Source organism: Arachis hypogaea, chromosome 12 (assembly GCF_003086295.3).
Source record: "Arachis hypogaea cultivar Tifrunner chromosome 12, arahy.Tifrunner.gnm2.J5K5, whole genome shotgun sequence".
Taxonomy (NCBI): Eukaryota; Viridiplantae; Streptophyta; class Magnoliopsida; order Fabales; family Fabaceae; genus Arachis; species Arachis hypogaea.
In genome coordinates, this window is record NC_092047.1 from 100,990,892 (window position 1) to 100,999,877 (window position 8,986).

Here is an 8,986-nt window from a genome sequence, read left to right on the forward strand (position 1 = left end):
CCTTCTCCCGGTCGAGTTGTTCCGATATCATTTCGGATTAGAGTGAGGTCGTTTTCCGTGAAGCCTCGCGGCACTACCTTTTGATTATATCTCGAAGCCATTCGACGTTTTCGTGCTTCTTCCCTGATCCGAGCTCTTTCCTGGACTTCCGGGAGTAGGTCGAGTTCTTCCCTTTGCAGTTGGGAGTTGGCTTCTTCATTGTAGTGTACTACTCTATGCGACCCTTCCTCAATTTCTACTGGGATCATTGCCTCTACTCCATAGGCTAGTCGGAAGGGTGATTCCTTTGTGGTGGAGTGTGGCGTTGTCCGATATGCCCATAGGACTTGTGGGAGTTCCTCAACCCAAGCTCCCTTTGCATCCTGTAATCTCCGTTTTAACCCGGCCAATATGACTTTGTTGGCTGTTTCAGCCTGTCCATTGGCTTGGGGATGTTCGACGGAGGTGAACTGGTGTTTTATGTTCAGATCGGCTGCTAATTTTCTGAAGCCTGCATCTGTGAATTGGGTGCCGTTGTCTGTGGTGATGGAGTATGGGACCCCAAACCTTGTGACAATATTTCTATATATGAATTTTCGACTTCTTTGAGCAGTAGCATTAGCTAGGGATTTTGCCTCGATCCACTTTGTAATATAATCTACCCCTACTATGAGGAATTTAACTTGTCCCGATCCTTGAGGAAAGGGTCCGAGAAGGTCGAGTCCCCATTTTGCAAATGGCCAAGGTGAAGTTACGCTGATGAGCTCTTCTGGCGGGGCGATGTGAAAGTTGGCATGTTTCTGGCATGGTGGACATGTCTTTACAAACTCTGTAGCTTCCTTTTGTAGAGTTGGCCAATAAAATCCGGCCCGGAGTACTTTTTTGGTGAGGGCCTGTGCTCCGAGATGATTACCACAGATGCCACTGTGTACTTCCTATAAAACTTCCCTTGTGTGGGAGGTCGGCACACATTTTAATAGTGGTATTGAAATCCCTCTTTTATACAGGGTGTTATTTATGATAGTGTAGTATTGAGCCTCCCGTTTTAACCTCTTTGCCTCATTTTCATCCGTGGGGAGTGCTTCTGTTTTGAGGTAGTTAATTATGGGGGTCATCCATCCTTGATCCCGACCTATTATGGCTAGGACTTTTTCTTCTTCCGAGATTGACGGGTTTTGGAGCATTTCCTGGATGAGGCTTCTATTGTTGCCCCCTGGTTTGGTGCTGGCTAATTTTGAGAGTGCGTCAGCTCGGGCACTTTGTTCGTGGGGTATGTGGTAGATCTTATATTCCCCGAGTTGTCCGAGCTGTTCCTTGGTTTTATCCAAATACTTTTTTATGGTGGGATCTTTGACTTGGTAGCTCCCTGTTATTTGTAAGGTGACTACTTGTGAATCGCTGAAGATGTTGAGTTTTTGAGCTCCAACCTCCTTAGCCAGTTTCAAACCAGCTAGTAACGCTTCATATTCCGTCTGATTGTTTGAGGCCGGGAATCCAAATTTGAGGGAGAGCTCAACTTGGGTTCCTTGGTTGCTTTCTATTATCACACATGCGCTGCTTCCAGTCTTATTCGAAGAACCGTCCACATAGAGATTCCATTCTGTGGGGGTTTCCAGGGTATCTGTGAATTCTGCGATGAAGTCGGGCAAGTACTGTGATTTGATGGCTGTCCGAGCTTCATATTGGAGGTCGAACTCGGATAACTCGACTGCCCATTGTAAAATTCTACCTGCTAGATCTGTTTTCTGCAGTATCCCTTTTATGGGCTGGTCAGTTCGAACCTTAATGATGTGAGTCTGGAAGTACGGGTGAAGTCATCGAGATGTTAATATGAGAGTATAGGCAAACTTTTCTATTTTTTGGTAGTTCAGCTCGGATCCCTGCAGCGCTTTACTAATGAAGTAGACGGGTTGTTGCCCGCTTTCGTTTTCTCTGACTAGTGCTGAGGCTATTGCCCGACTTCCTACCGCGAGGTATAATATGAGTGATTCTCCTTCTTGTGGCTGAGATAGGATAGGTGGCCGTCCCAAGAATTCTTTGAATTCTTGGAAGGCTTGCTCACATTCTGTTGTCCATTCGAACTTCTTTCCTTTCCTTAAAGTAGCATAGAAGGGGAGAGATCTTATCGCTGCTCCTGCTAAGAATCTGGATAAGGCTGCCAATCTCCTGTTGAGTTGCTGCACTTCTTTGACACAGGTTGGGCTCTTCATCTTGAGTATAGCTTGACATTTATCCGGATTTGCTTCAATTCCTCTTTGTGTGAGCATAAAGCCCAAGAATTTGCCTGCTTCTACTGCGAAGGTGCATTTTGCAGGATTGAGTCGCATGTCATGCTTCCTTATGGTGTCGAACACCTGGGCTTGGTCGGACAACAATGTCTCTTCACTTTGTGTCTTTATCAACATGTCGTCTACGTAAACTTCCATAACTTTTCCGATGTGATTTGAAAAGGCTTTATTCATTAGCCTTTGATAAGTAGCTCCCGCATTCTTGAGACCGAAAGGCATCACTATGTAGCAGTAATTTACTTTTGGTGTTAAAAACGAGGTCTTTTCTTGATCTGGTGGGTTGGTGCACGAAATTGTGATCTCAGGCAACGGCGCCAAAAACTCTGTACGCACGTCTTAATAAATCATTTTTCATTCACAACTTCGATACAACTAACCAGCAAGTGCACTGGGTCGTCCAAGTAATAAACCTTACGTGAGTAAGGGTCGATCCCACGGAGATTGTTGGTATGAAGCAAGCTATGGTCATCTTGTAGATCTCAGTCAGGCGGATATCAAATGGTTATGGAGTTTTCGAAAATGATAATAAATAAACAGAAAATAAGGATAGAAATACTTATGTATATCATTGGTGAGAATTTCAGATAAGCGTATAGAGATGCTTTCGTCCCTCTGAATCTCTGCTTTCCTGCTGTCTTCATCCAATCAGTCTTACTCCTTTCTATGGCTGGCTTTATGTAAGAACATCACCGTTGTCAATGGCTACTTTTCATCCTCTCCGTGAAAATGGTCCGATGCGCTGTCACTGCATGGCTAATCATCTGGAGGCATCACCGTTGTCAATGGCTGCATCCCATCCTCTTGTGAAAATGGTCCAAATGCTCTGTCACAGCACGGCTAATCATCTGAGGTTCTCGATCATACTGGAATAGGATTCACCTTCCTTTTGCGTCTGTCACTACGCCCAGCACTCGCGAGTTTGAAGTTCGTCACAGTCATTCATTCCCAGAGTCCTACTCAGAATACCACAGACAAGGTTTAGACTTTCTGGACTCTCATGAATGCCGCCATCAATCTAGCTTATACTACGAAGATTCTGATTAAGAGATCCAAGAGATACTCATTCAATCGAAGGTAGAACGGAAGTGGTTGTCAGGCACGCGTTCGTGGGGGAATGATGATGATTGTCACGTTCATCACATTCATGTTGAAGTGCGAATGAATATCTTAGAAGCGGAATAAGTTGAATTGAATAGAAAAATAGTAGTACTTTGCATTAATTCATGAGGAACAGCAGAGCTCCACACCTTAATCTATGGAGTGCAAAAACTCTACCGTTGAAAATACATAAGTGATGAAGGTCCAGGCATGGCCGAATGGCCAGCCCCCAAACGTGATCAATATGATCCTAAGATGAACTAAAAATCATAAGATCTCTAATACAATAGTAAAAAGTCCTATTTACACTAAACTAGTTACTAGGGTTTACAGAAGTAAGTAATTGATGCATAAATCCACTTCTGGGGCCCACTTGGTGTGTTCTTGGGCTGAGCTTGAATGCTACACGTGCAGAGGCTCTTTCTGGAGTTGAACGCCAGGTTGTAACGTGTTTCTGGCGTTTAACTCCAGACTGCAGCATAGAACTGGCGTTCAACTCCCTTTTACGTCATCTAAACTCGGCCAAAGTATGGACTATTATATATTGCTGGAAAGCCCTGGATGTCTACTTTCCAACGCAATTGGAAGCGCGCCATTTTGAGTTCTGTAGCTTCAGAAAATATATTTTGAGCGCAGGGATGTCAGAATCCAACAGCATCAGCAGTCCTTCTTCAACCTCTGAATCTGATTTTTGCTCAAGTCCCTCAATTTCAGCCAGAAAATACCTGAAATCACAGAAAAACACACAAACTCATAGTAAAGTCCAGAAATATGAATTTAACATAAAAACTAATAAAAACATCCCTAAAAGTAACTAGATTCTACTAAAAACATACTAAAAACAATGCCAAAAAGCGTATAAATTATCCGCTCATCACAACACCAAACTTAAATTGTTGCTTGTCCCCAAGCAACTGAAAATCAAATAGGATAAAAAGAAGAGAATATACTATAAATTCCAAACTATCAATGAAACATAGCTCCAATCAGATGAGCGGGACTTGTAGCTTCTTGCCTCTTGAATAGTTTTGGCATCTCACTTTATCCATTGAGGTTCAGAATGATTGGCATCTATAGGAACTCAGAGTTCAGATAGTGTTATTGATTCTCCTAGTTCAGTATGTTGATTCTTGAACACAGCTAATTTATGAGTCTTGGCCGTGGCCCTAAGCACTTTGTTTTCCAGTATTACCACCGGATACATAAATGCCACAAACACATAATTGGGTGAACCTTTTCAGATTGTGACTCAGCTTTGCTAAAGTCCCCAATTAGAGGTGTCCAGGGTTCTTAAGCACACTCTTCTTTTGCTTTGGACCTTGACTTTAACCGCTCAGTCTCAAGTTTTCACTTGACACCTTCACGCCACAAGCACATGGTTAGGGACAGCTTGGTTTAGCCGCTTAGGCCAGGATTTTATTCCTTTAGGTCCTCCTATCCACTGATGCTCAAAGCCTTGGGATCCTTTTTATTTACCCTTGCCTTTTGGTTTTAAGGGTTATTGGCTTTTTGCTCTTGCCTCTTGGTTTTAAGAGCTTTTGGCTTTTTCTGCTTGCTTTTTCTCTCTTTTTTCTATTTTTTTCGCTATTTTTTTTTCTGCAAGCTTTGTTCTTTGCTGCTTTTTCTTGCTTCAAGAATCATTTTTATGATTTTTCAGATTATCAAATAACATGTCTCCTTGTCATCATTCTTTCAAGAGCCAACATATTTAACATTCTTAAACAACAACTTCAAAAGACATATGCACTGTTCAAGCATTCATTCAGAAAACAAGAAGCATTGTCACCACATCAAAATAATTAAACTAAGTTCAAGGATAAATTCGAAACTCATGTACTTCTTGTTCTTTTGAATTAAAACATTTTTATTTAAGAGAGGTGATGGATTCATAGGACATTCATGACTTTAAGACATAGTTACTAAATACTAATGATCATGTAATAAGACACAAACATAGATAAGCATTTAACATAAAAAAAACGAAAAACATAAAATTTAAGAACAAGGAACGAGTCCACCTTAGTGATGGTGGCATTTTCTTCTTGAGAAACCAATGATGTCCTTGAGCTCTTCTATGTCTCTTCCTTGTCTTTGTTGCTCCTTCCTCATTGCTCTTTTCTAATTTCATGAAGGATGATGGAGTGCTCTTGATGTTCCACCCTTAGTTGCTCCCAATAATTGTGTGGAGGAAAATGTATCCCCTGAGGTATCTCAGGGATCTCTTGATTTGCAGTCAAATGTTCTACCACTGAGCTATAGATCCTTGATGGAAGCTTTTGTTTTCCCTTTAAAAAAAAGCTATGCTTTTACCACACCAAACTTAGAATGTTGCTCGCCCTCGAGCAAAAGAAGAAAGAATAGATGAAGAAGAAGATGTGGAAAAAACTAGGATTATGAGGAGGGAAGGTGGGGATCCTGTGGGGTTCACAGATCCTGAGATGATCCTGTGAGGTCCACAGATCTTGAGGTGTCAAGGATTTACATCCCTGCACCAATTAGGCATGTAAAACGCCTTTGCATGCAATTCTGGCGTTTAAACGCCGAACTGATGCTTGTTCTGGGCGTTCAGCGCCCAGATGCAACATGTTTCTGGCGTTCAGCGCCAGCTCCATGCTCTGTTCTAGCGTTGAACGCCAGCCAGATGCTCCTTACTGGCGTTTGAACGCCAGTGAACTCCTCCTCCAGGGTGTGCTATTTTTTTATGCTGTTTTTTATTTTTCTTCAATTTTTTCAGTTATTTTTGTGACTCCACATGATCATGAACCTATGAAGACATATAACTAATAAAAAATATAATTAAATAAAAATTGGGTTGCCTCCCAACAAGCGCTTCTTTAATGTCAATAGCTTGACAGTGGGCTCTCATGGAGCCTCACAGATGTTCAGAGCATTGTTGAGACTCCCCAACACCAAACTTAGAGTTTGGATATGGGAGTTCAACACCAAACTTAGAGTTTGACTGTGGGGGCTCTGGTTGACTCTGCAGTGGGAGAAGCTTACTGTACCTCTTTTTCATGTTTACAGAAGGATAACCTTGAGTTGTAAACACAAGGGAGTCCTCATTCAATTGAAGGACTAGTTCTCCTCTGTTAACATCAATCACAGCTCTTGCTGTGGCTAGGAAGGGTCTTCCAAGGATGATAGATTCATCCTCATCCTTCCCAGTGTCTAGGATTATGAAATCAGTAGGGATGTAAAGGCCTTCAACCATTACTAATATGTCCTCTACTTGTCCATAAGCCTGTTTTCTTGAATTGTCTGCCATCTCTAATGAGATTTTAGCAGCTTGCACCCCAAAGATTTCCAGTTTCTCTATTACAGAGAGGGGCATGAGGTTTATCCCTGAACCAAGGTCACACAGAGCCTTTTCAAAGATCATGGTGCCTATGGTACAAGGTATTAGGAACTTTCCAGGATCCTGTTTCTTCTGAGGCAGTGTCAGTTGATCCAGATCACTTAGTTCATTGGTGAACAAGGGAGGTTCATCTTTCCAAGTCTCAATACCAAATAATTTGGCATTCAGCTTCATGATTGCACCAAGGTACTTGGTAACTTGCTCTTCAGTAACATCCTCATTCTCTTCAGAAGAAGAATACTCTTCAGAGCTCATGAATGGCATAAGGAGGTTTAATGGAATCTCTATGGTCTCTAGATGAGCCTCAGATTCCTTTGGTTCCTCGAAGGGAAACTCCTTATTGATCACTGGACGTCCCAGGAGGTCTTCCTCCTTGGGATTCATGTCCTCCCCTTCCTCTTTGGATTCGGCCATGATGGTTATATCAATGGCCTTGCACTCTCCTTTTGGATTTTCTTCTGTATTGCTTGGGAGAGTACTAGGAGGGATTTCAGTGATCCTTTTACTCAGCTGGCCCACTTGTGCCTCCAAATTTCTAATGGAGGACCTTGTTTCATTCATGAAACTTATAGTGGCCTTAGATAGATCAGAGACTAAGTTTGCTAAATTAGAGGTATTTTGTTCAGAGTTCTCTGTCTGTTGCTGAGTGGATGATGGAAAATATTTACTATTGTTAAACCTATTTCTTCCACCATTATTAAAGCCTTGTTTGAGGCTTTTGTTGATCCTTCCATGAGAGATTTGGATGATTTCTCCATGAGGGGTTATAGGTGTTTCCATAAGGTTCACCCATATAATTTACCTCTGCTATTGCAGGGTTCTCAGGATCATAAGCTTCTTCTTCAGAAGATGCCTCTTGAGTACTGTTGGATGCAGCTTGCATTCCATTCAAACTCTGAGAAATCATATTGACTTGCTGAGTCAATATTTTGTTCTGAGCCAATATGGCATTCAGAGTATCAATTTCAATAACTCCCTTCTTTTGAGGCGTCCCATTACTCACAGGATTCCTCTCAGAAGTGTACATGAACTGGTTATTAGCAACCATGTCAATGAGTTCTTGAGCTTCTGCAGACATTTTCTTTAGGTGAATGGATCCACCTGCAGATGTATCCAATAACATCTTAGCTAATTCAGACAGACCATCATAGAATATATCCAGGATGGTCCATTTTGAAAGCATGTCAGAAGGACACTTTTTGGTCAGTTGCTTGTATCTCTCCCAAGCTTCATAAAGGGATTCACCTTCTTTCTGTCTGAAGGTTTGAACATCCACTCTAAGCTTGCTCAGATTTTGAGGAGGAAAGAACTTGGCTAAGAAAGCCGTGACCAGCTTATCCCAAGAGTTCAGGCTATCTTTGGGTTGAGAGTCCAACCACACTCTAGCTATGTCTCTTACAGCAAAGGGGAAAAGCATGAGCCTGTAGACTTCAGGATTTACTCCATTAGTCTTAACAGTATCACAGATCTGCAAGAATTCAGTTAAGAACTGAAAAGGATCTTCAGATGGAAGTCCATGGAACTTGTAGTTCTGCTGCATCAGAGAAACTAATTGAGGTTTTAGCTCAAAATTGTTTGCTCCAATGGTAGGGATGGAGATGCTTCTTCCATGTAAATTGGAATTAGGTGCAGTAAAGTCACCAAGCATTCTCCTTGTATTATTATTATTTTCGGCTGCCATCTCCTCTTCTTGTTCGAAAATTTCTGAAAGGTGCTTGCTGGATTATTGTAATTTAGCTTCTCTTAGTTTCCTCTTCAGAGTCCTTTCAGGTTCTGGATCTGCTTCAACAAGAATATTCTTGTCCTTACTCCTGCTCATATGAAAAAGAGGAAACATAAAAATAATAATAATAATAGGGATCCTTTTTGCCTAGGTATAGAGGTTCCCTTATGTGAGTAGAGGAAAAGAAGAAGAGAAAATCTGAACTCAGAGAGAGAGAGGGTTTGGATTTTTGGTGAGTGAGGGAGAGATGTTAGTAGATGAATAAATAAACAAGAGGAGATGAGAGAGAAGGATTTTCGAAAATTATTTTTGAAAAATGGTTAGTGATTTTCGAAAATTAAAGGAAGAAACAAATTAAAATTGAATTTTGGAACAATTAGTTAATTAAAGAGAATTTTTTTGAAAAAGAGGGAGATATTTTCGAAAATTAGAGAGAGAGAGTTAGTTAGGTAGTTTTGAAAAAGATAAGAAACAAACAAAAAGTTAGTTAGTTAGTTGAAACAAATTTTGAAAATCAATTTTTGAAAAGATAAGAAGATAATA

The 8,986-nt window shown here is 41.2% G+C and overlaps 1 non-coding gene across 1 annotated transcript; it reads left to right on the forward strand.

Annotated features, from left to right (window-relative positions):
* Positions 1-7,897: 7,897 nt before the first annotated feature.
* On the forward strand, positions 7,898-8,005 carry LOC112731065 (small nucleolar RNA R71). Its single transcript, XR_003166860.1, has one exon. It is a non-coding gene; the product is annotated as a small nucleolar RNA R71 (small nucleolar RNA).
* The last annotated feature ends 981 nt before the right edge of the window (positions 8,006-8,986 follow it).